Raw genomic sequence first — 14,210 nt, 5'->3', positions numbered from 1 at the left:
CAAAACTGGGGCAATGTCATCAGCATGTACAAATGTGCGGAGGGATTTGCTTTGTTCCCAGGGGTGGAGACAAGGCCTGTACAGAGGAGATTTCATGAAACTCAGATGAAGGGTGCATTTTAGGGTATGGACACCAAAATTTAGTGACATTATTAAAGTCACCAGAAAATAAGTAGCTTTTCATTTATATGAATGAATGCCATTTTTTGGAGTCAATTTCTCTTCTTTAAGAACCAAAAAATGATTGTATTTCTTTAGCATGCTTTCTTTGTCTCTAAGAGTAGCAGTTGCCCTTCTCTCAGCATTTCTTATGGGCTAGGCCCAGGAACATCGGTTTAACATGTATTACTTCATTTACTCCTCATAGCCACCTGTGAGGTAGACAAACTACTATCCCTATTTTAAAAATGAGGAACACATTCAGAGGTGTTAAACAACTTGTCTAGGGTCAACTTATTAGGGAAGGATGCAATCTCAGTCAGCTAATATGCAAACTCATGTTTCTAACTTCTAAGCAGCATTGTCTTCAGAGGCTCCCCGGACCACACTTTAGTAACCACCGGCTTAAATAAAATTTGCAAGGGTGACTGTAAAGGTTGGAAATGGTTGACCTGAATCTGGAAGACAGGACGGTAGCTAGGGAAAGCTGAAGCATCCCCTGCTAAGATCAAACTGCAGCAGGCTATTGCCACTTTCCATTTCAGTAAGCCATTGCCATAGTCTTGACACCTTCTGAAAACAATGTTTGTAAGGCTTAAGCTCCATTATCCCTCCTCTGAGCACCATCTCCTGGCTTGCCTGTTCTTGGACTCCTTTATTACTAGAAAAACTGCTCTGCTATCTCATTGACACAAGCTTTCCCTTTCCTTTTCCGGGACTCACTTCCTTCCCTCTCCAATGAAGATATTATAGTACATTTGTTAACATTCTCCTGCTAGTATTCTCAGTGCTCTCTTTCCCTTGTCTTTATGTCTTGCCTGTCAAAGCCCAGATGAGGATAAATGCAACCCTTGCTCTTACCATCTTTCCACCTGGATTGTTGAGGGCTCCTGAAAACAAAGAAACATTTAACTCTGTAGATTTACACCATGCAGGGACCACTAGAATACCAGCAACAAGGCTCCAGTGCCCATCTCACCTTACTACAGTGCTGGCTAAAAAGGTATAACTTCAGAGCTGAACTGGAAATCACAAAGGGAAGTCATCAGGTGCTGAAAGAAAGAAAGAAAGAAAGAAAGAAAGAAAGAAAGAAAGAAAGAAAGAAAGAAAGGAGGGAGGGAGGGAGGGAGGGAGGGAGGAAGGAAGGAAGGAAGGAAGAAAGAAAGAGAGGGAGGGAGAGAGGGAGGGAGGGGGAAAGAAAGAAAGAAAGAAAGAAAGAAAGAAAGAAAGATGGAAGGAAGGAAAGAAAGAAAGAAAAATGGCACTCATAGCACCCAACCTGATATTCTGGAAGCCCAAAGGACTGGATGTAAACCCAGCTATAAGAGCTAAAGTTTAACATCCACAAACTAGAAAAATATACAGGTTCCCAAGCCCTTATTGTCATCACAAGGAATGTAGATAATTTTTATTGTCATCACAAGGACCGTAGGAGCACCATGGAAGGCAAGGACCATCCACCCTGGAGAGGTGTCCTTGGGCCTGTGTGAGATAGGGACCTGGGATTGGAATCCCAGATTAAAACTGCCTTCCAGGAAAGTATAACCCTATGTGTAAGGGTAACTAGAAACTTCTGCTCATGGGTCTAGGAAAAAAGCAATCCCGTTCCAGATGTGGTTTGGGGTGAGAAAAAATAAGTTCCTTGAAGAAACTAAAACCTTAAACCTGTATTATAAGGGTGTGGATCCCAAATTTGTAGTCTCCACATGGTGTTGAACTCCCTGGTCAAAGAATTATTGTAAGCCTAGTTATAGCCAATGCCATAGGCAAGGAAAAGAAATAAGAAGCACAACTTTTATAAAGGAAAAAATAAATTCATTGTTTTTTTTTTTTTTTTTTTTTTTTTCATTTTTCTGAAGCTGGAAACAGGGAGAGACAGTCAGACAGACTCCCGCATGCGCCCGACCGGGATCCACCGGCACGCCCTCCAGGGGTGACGCTCTGCCCACCAGGGGGCGATGCTCTGCCCATCCTGGGCGTCGCCATGTTGCGACCAGAGCCACTCTAGCGCCTGAGGCAGAGGCCACAGAGCCATCCCCAGCGCCCAGGCCATCTTTGCTCCAATGGAGCCTTGGCTGTGGGAGGGGAAGAGAGAGACAGAGAGGAAAGCGCGGAGTAGGGGTGGAGAAGCAAATGGGCGCTTCTCCTGTGTGCCCTGGCCGGGAATCGAACCCAGGTCCTCCGCACGCTAGGCCGACGCTCTACCGCTGAGCCAACCGGCCAGGGAAATTCATTGTTTGTAGGGTCCATGATTGTGTATCTAGAAAATCTAAAAGGATTTTCAAGTTATTCAAATTAATAAGTGGATTTAATGAGATCACTGTGTATATATTTGCAAAGTAATAAAGTAAACAAAACTAAAATCTTTGCTTCATACTTTCAACCCACTGTCCACTCCATCACTCAGCAGAGAAAAGTGAGGCTCTGAGGTTGGAGCTCCCACAACTTCCTAACCTTATGACCTCAAATTTAACTAATGCGGCCCCCACCCTTGCCTCTTTTCCTATACTCTTGGGGCATACCTTTTCTTTATCTTTTTGCAAATAAACGCTTTTATTTGTCCTTTGTTTCTGTTATGTCCCTTCCTTCCCATTGCCATTAGAATAAAAATATGGCTTCCTCCAATATTTCTTTGTGGTTTTTTTTTTTTGGTAAAACTGGCTCTTTCACTGTACCTTTGAAAGATACTCAAGTTACTGTTATCTTAAATTATAACAAGCCTTAGCAGATCCCCCAAACCACCTCTATCACATTTTCACAAGAATAGACTAAACTTGCTGTATGCATTTCCTCCTTTTTTTTTTTTTTTTTTGTATTTTTCTGAAGTTGGAAATGGGGAGGCAGTCAGACAGACTCCCGCATGCACCCAACCGGGATCCACCCAGCATGTGTACCAGGGGGCGATGCTCCGCCCATCTGGGGCGTCGCTCTGTTGCAACCAGAGCCATTCTAGCGCCTGCGGCAGAGGCCATCAAGCCATCCTCAGCACCTGGGCCAACTTTGCTCCAATGGAGCCTTGGCTGCGGGAGGGGAAGAGAGAGACAGAGAGGAAGGAGAGGGGGAGGGGTGGAGAAGCAGATAGGCGCTTTTTCTGTGCGCCCTGGCCGGGAATTGAACCCGGGACTCCTGCACACCAGGCCGACGCCCTACCACTGAGCCAACTGGCCAGGGCCATTTCCTGCTTCTTAAAGACTCTTAAGCATATTTCAGACTTGCCTTCTTATTACTGCTTTGAAATTATATATATTACCTTTATTACAGCTCTGAAATGATCAATGTGACCAAATGACCTTCTTAACTGCTCGATCCAATGGATACTTTCCAGTCTTCTGGCAGCCACTCCTGGATTGCTCATTTACCGCAGGACCCCTACTTATACCTTGACTATGAACTTTGGGCCTTCGTATAGGTCTAGCTGTTTCCTTGACTCTGTCCTTTATACTCTCTCAGTCTTGTCTCAGCTCCCACAGTCCTCGCCTAGGGCTTTCTACATTCCTCATCACGGTCACTAGAGCTTAGGAATCTGGATATTTCTCTAGGAAAAAATATAGAGTCAGGACGGGTAAAGGTCTGACATGAAATGTGTGAGTTAGAATAAGATTATGGCACTGCCATCAAATCAGCTTTTAGGGCTGAGGAAGTTTTTCCTGGCCCTTATTACTCACTGATGAACTTATGCATCGAGGAGACAAGAAGTAATTGTAACTCATGGGTCACTGGACTTTTCAGCTTTGACCACTGAAGACTAATGATCGATGACTGACTGGGTGTTGGCACATTTTATTGCCCAGTGGGACAAAAGGGGAAGTGGGCACAAATGATTAAGGCTGGATTTCCTGCCAGCCAGGAAAATGAGGGCTCAGTCCAATTTAGGTTAACTTAAAGACAATAAAGAAATGTGGCCTTTATTGCACAGTTAGGTTCGTTAGCTGATATCCACACCTGTTTCCATTTAAAATTGTCCAATAAACGGTAGCCTGCAATGTGGGGAATATCCTTATTATCCAGCTCCCTGAATCTGGCACAGTGTGCTGTGAGATTCACAGCTGTTGAAGCAGCAATGGTCTGATGCACTAGATTTCTAGGATGGATATGCCCACTTCTGACTGCAGAGCAAGCAAAGAAATAAAAACCCTTGTGCCGACAAGGGAAACTTGTAGGGTTATTTGACCCACAGAAGGGCACTTAAGGGACTTGTGATTTTGCTTTGGGCAGAGGCTGAGACAGAAAGACGTTTGGCTATTCGAAGCACTGAAATAAATTTATTCTAAGCAACATTTCTGCCCAAATGCATTAACTAATGCAAGACAGAATTTGAAATTTCAGCTCATTATTGTTCCAGTTCTGGCAGCATGATTTTCCTTGAGGCTTTTGATTCTTTCCTTGGAGTCTTCTATATTAACTTTGAATCTTTGATGTGTTTTCAAATATTGGCTTAAAGCATCACAGGTTGTTATTTTATTTAAGTGAATAAATTGGCTGTGTAAATGTATCCTGTTTAATATATAAATGCATATTTTCAGGCAAGTGAAACAAATTTCTACAGGAAGCTGTTCACGGTATCAGGTGTCATAGGAAAGTCATTCATTTTCATTTACTCTCTGAGTTCTGGCTTCTTCACTAGGTTATGGTTAAATCATTTATTTACCATTACCTTGTTAGTAGTGGGACTGAATGACTCAAGGCATTCCTTTTCTTACTTTCCTGATTCCCTGAATCTCAAACAAACAAACAAATAAACATCTGTTGATGTATACATATAGAAAGAATTTTTCTAGCCCTAATTATCCCAGTGATAAACAATCTTCTTGTATACTTTCATTCTGCCCATCTTAGTTGTTAGCTTTTCATATTCCCTTCCACTGGAACCCCTGAATCTGATTATACTGTGCATAAACTTTCCTTATTTTCAGGCAATGACAGAATTGAAAGTCTAGAAGTCTAGAAACATGGATCTTCAAAGTATAGACAATTTTGTTCTGTCTCTGTTAATAACTTTGAATCTCTATTGTTTGAATCAACTGTGCCCTAGTGTGCTAGACATGATTTTGCAGTAGCTTTTTGGAAATCTCTGTGTGGACATTAGTTGTATATGAGAGTCAACATGCTTAAAACTCAAACATACACAGACTTGACAACACACACTCAACTCATCATCATCCCCTTCATGTGCTTTCTTTTCTGTATTCCATTTTCATTGATGACATTACCATTTCCCTGGACATCTCAACTGGACATGGAAAGAACCTTATAACATTTCTCTCTCAGTACTAACCCCCCACCAATTAATCAGCCCATAAATCCTGTCAATTAAATTTCCATCAAGCCCTAGGCATAGATCCCTTCTTCTGTGCTCATCATTACTGTTCTGACTTACATTTTCTTTGTCTCCTGCCTTGTTTAATGCCAACTCTCCTAACTTATCTCCTTCCCTTTTTCACTCTCTCTAAGCCATTTGTATTATCTATTGCTGCTGCATAACAAATTATCCCCAAACCTAACTCCTTAAAATGACAAACTCCCAGTTTCTATAGATCAGAAGCCAGGAAGCAGCTTAGTTGGGTGGTTCTGAATCAGGAGCTCTCATGAGGCTACAATCAAGCTGTTACCCAGGACTGCAGTCATCTGAGGCATGGCTGGTGAAAGATTTGCTTCCCAGCTCACTCAGAGGACTTTTAGCTGGCCTCAGTTTCTCACCATATAGGCCTCTCTCCTGGGCTGCCTTAGCACATGGAAGCTGGCTTCTCTCATAGAGAGTGATCCAAGAGTGTGAGCACCCTCCCCCAGTGGGAAGTCATAGTGTTTGTGTGTGTGTGAGAGACAGAGAGAAGGACAGACAGGAACGACAGACAGGAAGGGAGAGAGATGAAAAGCATCAATTCTTCATGGTGGCACCATAGTTGTTCATTGATTGCTTTCTCATATGTGCCTTGACCGGGGTCGGGGGGGGGCAATACAGCAGAGCAAGTGACCCCTTGCTTAAGCCACAGACCTTGGGCTCAAGCCAACGACCATAGAGTTATGTCTGTGATCCCACGCTGAAGCCAGTGACCCCAAGCTCAAGCTGGATGAGCTCATGCTGAAGCCAGCGACCTCAGGGTTTGGAACCAGACTCCTCTGTGTCCCAGTCTGATGCTCTATCTGCTGTGCCACCACCTGGTCAGGTGTCTTTTTTCTTTTTTAACGGAACTGTGATTTTATTTATTTTTAAAAATTTTATTGATTGATTTTAGAGAGAGGAGAGAGAGAGAAAGACGGAGGGAGGAGCAGGAAGCATCAACTTGTAGTTGCTTCTAGTATGTGCCTTGACTGGGCAAGCTGGGGGTTCCAAACTGGGGAACTCAGCGTTCCAGGTTGGCACTCTATCCACTGCACCACCACAGGTCAGGTGGAAGTTGTAGTCTTTTTATAACCTAACCTTGAAAATGACATTTATCCCTTCTGCTACATTTTATTCATTAGAGGAAAACCACTAAGTACAGCCCATAGTCAATGGGAGTAGAGTTAATTTCCATTCCTTGAGGAGAGGAGTATTTCTGTTCAGGCATAGAAGACTTTGTTCCATACCACAGACCATTTCATTGCAAGTGAAATTTGAAATGGAAAAGAATAGCTTACCTAGTTTATTCACTAAAATTCACTATTAATAGTATTATTTTCAAAGAGTGTCTCTGGTACCTTGATTGGTATTTTCCCCAAGTTCCAAAATTATGTTGTTTTCTCCTCTCCTTTCCCTCCACTTTAAAAAATTATTTCTTGATAGTTTTAGTGTAGTTTGGGGGAAGGAGCAAAATCAGATGTGTTTTTAATCTGTCATTTTAACTCAGAAGTTACCATGATCATGATAGATACTACTCACAAAAATTAAGGGATATTTCAAAATGGATATGAAGTGCTAAAAAAAGAAGCATTTGATTGTTTTTGTTAAACAAGAACATCAGAAAAGCAAACGACAAGTCAAAGAAAGTTGTTTGATTATGCAAATGAGATGCAAAACCAACTTTTATTTCATTGGTGAAAATGTACTACACAAAAGGCTGGAAGTACTGGAGTGTCTGCATTTTCCCTGATCCCCTAATTTTTGTGAACAGTGTATTTAACGTGTCTGGCCCAGAATTGGAACACAATAAATTATAGCTATTATTATTGGAGTTAGTGGAAAACTAAGAATCAATGAATGTATTTTACTCATTCTTGTGTATGTATATCAGAGTGGACTTTGGATAAATTTGGATGAGCCAATTCTACTTGGTACATGTAATATGTACTGTTTCTTATGCATGAATGGATTTTTGAATTCTTTGTTTATTCATAGTTTTTAATGGGTATTCAATTTGAATTGATCTTGTGGGAAATATTTATACAAAGAAACAGGATCTCCTCAAGCATTGTTGGGATTGTGGGAGGCGGTATTTGTGGCATCAGACCTGGTCCCTGTCCTTAGTTCTGTTTAGTCTCAGTAGAGCCCTCATCTGAGTTGTACATTTGCATATCATTTCAAATTCCTTTTCTGCCTACTTTTGTTTTACTGAATTAATTTCATCATTGTAGCTTCATGCCATGATAAAAGTATTCCTTGTAGGGCTGGAGGAGGCTCAGTTTGGGTGGATACTGAATTATATTAAACTTTGTAGGCATTTGTTTTTAAGTATCTAGCAAATGTAAGGCCTTGCAGAAGAAATATCTGTAGAAAGATGTGGTCCTTGTCCTCTGGCATCTAAAGTATAATAGAAAGGATAAGGCAAAATTCACAAGTAACTAAAATAAGGGAAAAGATAGTAAAATATATAGCCATACTCTGTGAGTCACTCTTTTAAGTATTTTAAAAATAATTAATTAGAACTTTAAATAATAATTACTATCTTCATTTTCATATAGGGAAACCAGGGCATATAGAGGTTAGGTAATTTTTCTAGTTACTAAAGTAATAAATGGCAAATGTGGGATTTGATCCCAGAGTCAAATTCCAGAATCAGCATGCATTAAGCCAAGTGCTATGTATGAACTTATACAAATGAGTGAGTGATCCCGTGTGCACATGCATGATTGTGTGTGTGCATGTGTGTGTGTGTGCATATGTGTGTGTGTATGGATATGTGCAGGGAACAGAATGGGATTTAAAGAGGATGTGGCCTTTGAGCAATTGAGATATATCTTTCTGGTTTCATATGCTTCTATGTTCAGTTCATTACATCTTGATCTTTTCTTAACACTTCAATTGTACTCTGCTTGAAATACTTCAAAACCCCTGGACCTTTGATTTCTCCATTAGCTACCCAAGTCTAATCAGGTCAGAAGTTTATGACTTTGGACCAAAAACCTTGGCAAAATTTCTAGGGCAAAGCAAGGTGTGTTGTGTTCTTTAGAAAAGGTTATAAGGTGTCAGACAGAACAAAATGAAAGTCACTGAGTTGGTTTTATGATGGGAATTATCAGACTGATTCACCACTGTATTCAATTGATTCCTATGCCCAAAATCACTTTAGCTCTGATTTCTGAGGATGAAGCTGTATGTGCCTGAGTTTGATAATACACTGCTCACAAAAATTAGGGGATATTTCAAAATTAACATGAAGCAATAAAATAGCAGTATAAGTGAAGTTAGGATCCCTGCTAGGGCCTAAGCTGTGACTGACTACTCCTGCAATTCACATGCACCTTGAAAGATGATAATGGGGCATCAAGGATTTGTCAGCAGGAGAACTTGGGGAGGAACAATGTAGGGCCAGGTGCCGTGGCCATCGTGGCCATGCACATGCAGGTTCCCATAGAATTTGGGCAGACGGTAAAGAAACAGTGGAGCCAAAAAATGGTGGGCCATTCCTTTATTAAAGTCTTGCACTGGCCAACGTGCAACACACAGGGAGAACACTTCTCTCTTCATTCCTTCAGAGTTCCCAAAGCCCTGACACAATATCCAGTTTCACAACCAGGAGAATCTTCTCCAGTTTCTCCTAGAATCAAAGACCCCACCAGTCTCAGTGGAGCTCGCGAAGGCCCTCATCTCTGGTTCCCCATCTGCACACTTTCTCCTTTCTCTGCACAAGCTGGCTTTTTCCTCAGCACTCTGCATTCTCTCTGCTCTCACTCTGCAAACATAGCTTCCTCCCTTCTCTTTTCAATATTTTCTGGTGCGAAAACCTCTCCTCCAGCAAACATTAGCAAGACCATGGCCCTTCCCAAGCAGGAAGGTAATCTGCAATTTCATAGATCACATACCTGGTGTGGCACAGCACCATTTTTTAACACTAAAAGTGAGCAAACTCAAAAGGTACAAATTTTACAAACTCATTTGCCCAACAAATAACAAGAGAGCTCAGGGATAATTATGGGAAAAGATTTTGAGGAGGGCAGCATGGTCTTGTCTGGGAGATACTTAATGGACTCGTGATTGACATTTGTGATTGGAGCATCTGCAGGCAGCAGATGCCAGAGGGGTTTTCCCACAGAGGGTAGATGTGATTCTGGAGCACAAACAATACTTTGTGGGTGCCCACATAACAAAGTGTGACTAGCAAGGAAAAAGACACTCTTCCCCCTTCATAGGGAGCTCAATGTGACCTCTGAGTAGTGAGAACCCCAGGGAAGGGATGGTGGCCTTCACTGGAGGCTTTGGACAAAAGGCAAAGTCAGCTCAAGCGACAGGGACTTAACTGACTTGTTTGCAGCATATATGAGACAGGTTCAAGGATTTCTGAAAATAACCTAGGAGGGCATTAGGAGACAGTGAGGTGTGGATCACATTCTGCAGAATATCCACTATCTAGTGCCGACCAGGAGATGAGTACTGTGGTAGCTTCTCTTTGAAAGACTAGTTTTTGAATTTATTGGAGTTAAGTGAATGCAATTCAAGTTTTTTTTTGTTTTTTTTGTTTTTTTTTTTTTTGGTATTTTTCTGAAGCTGGAAACGGGGAGAGACAGTCAGACAGACTCCCGCATGCGCCCGACCGGGATCCACCCGGCACGCCCACCAGGGGCAACGCTCTGCCCACCAGGGGCGATGCTCTGCCCCTTAGGGGGGTCACTCTGTCGCGACCAGAGCCACTCTAGCGCCTGGGGCAGAGGCCAAGGAGCCATCCCCAGCGCTCGGGCCATCTTTGCTCCAATGGAGCCTTGGCTGCGGGAGGGGAAGAGAGAGACAGAGAGGAAGGGGGGGGTGGAGAAGCAAATGGGCGCTTCTCCTATGTGCCCTGGCCTGGAATCGAACCCGGGTTCCCCGCATGCCAGGCCGACGCTGTACCGCTGAGCCAACCGGCCAGGGCCCAATTCAAGTTTTTCATTGTTCTAAATTCATAGGATACGTTGTTTTGTTAGTGTGGGTCCCCTCAGTAAGAAGACCTTGAGACAAAGATTCTATGCAAATAGTTCATTGGTGAGTTAGTTCTAGGAAACTCTGGTAGGGAGTGGGGAAGTGAGATGGAGAAAGAAGGTAGCCAATAAAGCATGTGTTACTAAACCAGTTACTACTGTGGGCAAACAGGGCACAATCCGACTGGGGAAACACTAGGAAACAAAGTAAAACACACACCTCAGAGTCAACCCTCCTGAGAAGCAAGGGAACTAAGGTATTTATTCACCTACTCTTGTCAGTCATTGGTAGAGGATTATTTCCAAAGTGATAATAATTCCCCAATACTTCCAGCAGAGTGAGCTGCTCTGGCCCTGGAGAATGACAGGTGCTGGCAGCTGGCAGCTGATTAGTGTGCATGGAAACAGTAAGAGTAGGAATGTGGTTGGGGTGCAGACAGCATCTACTATTATTTTGGCGTTGAAGTTCTTCTAGCTTGTTTAGTTCTACTGTTTGACATTGTGTTGGTCATGTAATGGATCTTCTCACTCACCCACACCCCAAAACTTTATTGACTCTTCTACTCCCACTTTCGTTCCATGTGATCTCTCTTATTTGTTCATCCATTTCACATTTCACACTGTTTATCACTGTTTGGTATCAGAAGCTGTAGAAAGTTACTTCCTTTTTCTAATCCTCACTTTTACTACTGTCTAAGATGACAATAATATCTTTTTGAGACTGTTCTGTGTATTGAGGAATGAGTCAACATATGAAAAAGCACACATCATAGTCTACACTTGGGAAAGACTAACTCTTTCTATGGTCATACTTCTTTTTCTCTAGGCAAAGCCAAAACTTGAGAACCTATATTTCTGCAATCTCCAAAAACTGAGGTGTGTAAGTAAAGGCTGAATTTGTTCTCTGAAAGAAAACTATGCATTTTATTATATTTCTAATATTTAATCTGAGTTAATATGATTCCATTTAAAATTTTGATATTTAGTGGAACAATGCAAAATATTCTTCATTGATACATAAGCATACTGCATTTACTTTGCTGTCTTTTATCTCTTAGCTTATCCCACAATGAGAAATGGGATGAGAAATAGGATCTTAACTTTCTGACATCATAGCAATGGTTTTGCCCTGAATTTAAGCCAATCTCAGGACCATTTTTGCCTCAGGAGACTGTGGTCTTTTATATTCCTGGTATTTTGTGTCTTGTGGTGTCTATGTTGGCTGTTGATTCAATGAATTATTGCTTTTTGCTCTGAATTATTTAGGATGGAGGAAAGGAAAGAGAAAAAAGAGGGAAAAAAGAAGAAGGGAAGAGGAAGAAAAGCTGCTATTGTTGGCTTTGAGTAATTAATAATTATTATAATGACACTTTCCTGTTTATGCTTGTGCTGTACATGATTACTCAGTCCTTTTACATGCATTTTAAAATTTAATCCTCATAACTATCCCATAAAATGACCAGGAAAGAAAGAGTCTATTAAAAACAGACTTGTACTAACCCCTTAAAGGAGGCAACTGTGAAGAAAAGGACACCCAGGGGAAAATATGATGCATATTTTAAGGCAGTGAAGTCACCTCTTTTGCTTGTTTAGAGAAGAGAGAATGTGGCCCTGACCAGTTGGCTTAGTGGTAGAGCATTGGACCAGTGTGTGGAAGTCCCTGGTTTGATTCCTGGTCAGGACACACAGGAGAAACAACCATTTGCTTCCCCCTCACTTCACCCTCTCTTCTCTTCCCCTCCTGTAGTCATGGTTCTATTGGTTCTAGCAATATGGCCCTGGGCACCGAGGATGGCTCCATAGCCTTGCCTCAGGTGCTAAAATAGCTCGGTTGCCGAGCAATGGAGCAGCTGCCCCAGATGGGCAAGACTGTTTTGTGTATTGAGGAATGAGTCAACATATGAAAAAGCACACATCATAATCTACACTTGGGAAAGACTAACTCTTTCTATGGTCAACATCCCTTCCTAGGGGGCTTGCCAGGTAGATCCTGATCAAGGCACATGCAAGAGTCTGTCTTTCTGCCTCCCTGCCTCTCACTTAATTAAAAGAGAGAGAGAGAGAGAGAGAGAGAGAGAGAGAGAGAGAGAAGAAAGAATATGCTCAGTGGGGTTTATGTGAAGGTCTTCAATTGCTTTATATACTAACGAGCTGAAGGATAGTAGTACTGAGACTGGAGCCAGTCTTGGCCCTGGCAGTTTTGAAAGGAGTCATTTTGAGAAAGGCCTCTGGTTAACAGGAGCCCTGATTTCCTCATCTACAAAATGGAGATAAAAATACTTGTATGATATAGCACCCCATGGGTGTTTGTAACAAAATGCCTGTAAAAGCACTGTGTAAGCTTAAAGTACTGTACACGATAGAACACACTGATACTTTCCTGATGATGAAGAGATGTTTCTGTAGAATCAGGAGAATATATCACATCAAACTAAGAGTTGACTGCCCCCCCAGGTTCATAATTTATTATACAAACTGAGTATCACATGGTGAGTTGACATTAGCTTCTCCAGCCATGGGAAATTAACAGAAGAGGTACAGTTGAGAATCTTTTTATGTTGTTTTCACAGCTGGAATTTTTTTAGACCTTAACTTGAAGTATAAAACCAGCAAAGCAATGCCTCCATATGTGCCAGAATATACTTTATTCTATCTGTGAGAATATAAGAGTTGAAATAGCCTGACCTATGGTAGTACAGTGGATAAAGCATTGATCTATAATGCTGAGGTCACCGGTTCAAAACCCCGGGCTTGCCCAGTCAAGACACATGTGAGAAGTAACTACAAATTGATGTTTTCTGCTCCTTCCACCCCACTCTCTAAAATAAAAAAAAAGTTGAAATATTTTTTGATACCAGTGAACTGGAATTAGGCATCAGTTTCTGGACCTGCCATAATTTCAATTTTGCAAAAAAGCATGAACTTCTCAGACACATGTGTCTCTCAACTTACAGAGCTACCCCTTGGCCATCCAAGAGTTGACTTCTTAGTAGTATTGTTGGGGATCCAGAGTTTACTTATTTGGAGGTTTAAGATTTGTCTGATAGAAGATTGTTTGATTATTATTTTTTAAAGAGTATGATGACAACACTGATTTGTTTCTCTAGTACAGTGGTGAGATAACATTAGAATATTTTGTAGGTAATTTATCTATATATTTTTGGATAAAATAATGCTATGCAGTACAGAATTGTTATGAAATTTCCAGATAATGTCAGGAACTTCCACTGCATTGAGTTGTTGGGTTTTGAAAGATCCAGGTTCAAGTCCACATTCAGTTACATAGTAGCTGTGTGAGCAGGACTAGCTATTCTGGTTTTTCATTTGTAAGAAAGGCTGAAAGTGCTCCCAGAGATCATTGTGAGGCTCAAATGAAACACTGGGTGAGAAAATTCTGTGAAAACTGTAATTATAAGGTGATATAAATGTTGTCATTATTATGTTTAAAGAAATAAAACCAAAAAGCAAATGCATATTTTAAATACTAAAAAAAATATTTTCAGCCCTGGCCAGATAGCTCAGTTGGTTAGAGTGTCATCCAGATACGCCAAGTTGGCAGGTTTGATCCCCAGTAAGGGCACATACCAGAATCAACCAATGAATGCATAAATAAGTGGAATAACAAATTGATGATTCTGTCTCACTCTCTCATCCTCTCTCTCTAAAATCAATAAATAAAATTTTAAAAAGATTTTTCAATTACAATTGACATACAATGTTATATTAGTTTCAGGTATATAATA

General features: G+C 41.3%; 1 pseudogene; it reads right to left on the bottom strand.

Annotated features, from left to right (window-relative positions):
• Positions 1-13,020: 13,020 nt before the first annotated feature.
• On the bottom strand, positions 13,021-13,362 carry LOC136386093 (ATP synthase membrane subunit K, mitochondrial-like; annotated as a pseudogene).
• Between the last annotated feature and the right edge of the window lie 848 nt (positions 13,363-14,210).

The sequence above is a fragment of the Saccopteryx leptura genome, chromosome X, assembly GCF_036850995.1.
Source record: "Saccopteryx leptura isolate mSacLep1 chromosome X, mSacLep1_pri_phased_curated, whole genome shotgun sequence".
NCBI classification, from domain to species: domain Eukaryota; kingdom Metazoa; phylum Chordata; class Mammalia; order Chiroptera; family Emballonuridae; genus Saccopteryx; species Saccopteryx leptura.
Note: the sequence above shows the minus strand (reverse complement) of the source record. Positions and strands in the feature narration are given on the sequence as shown.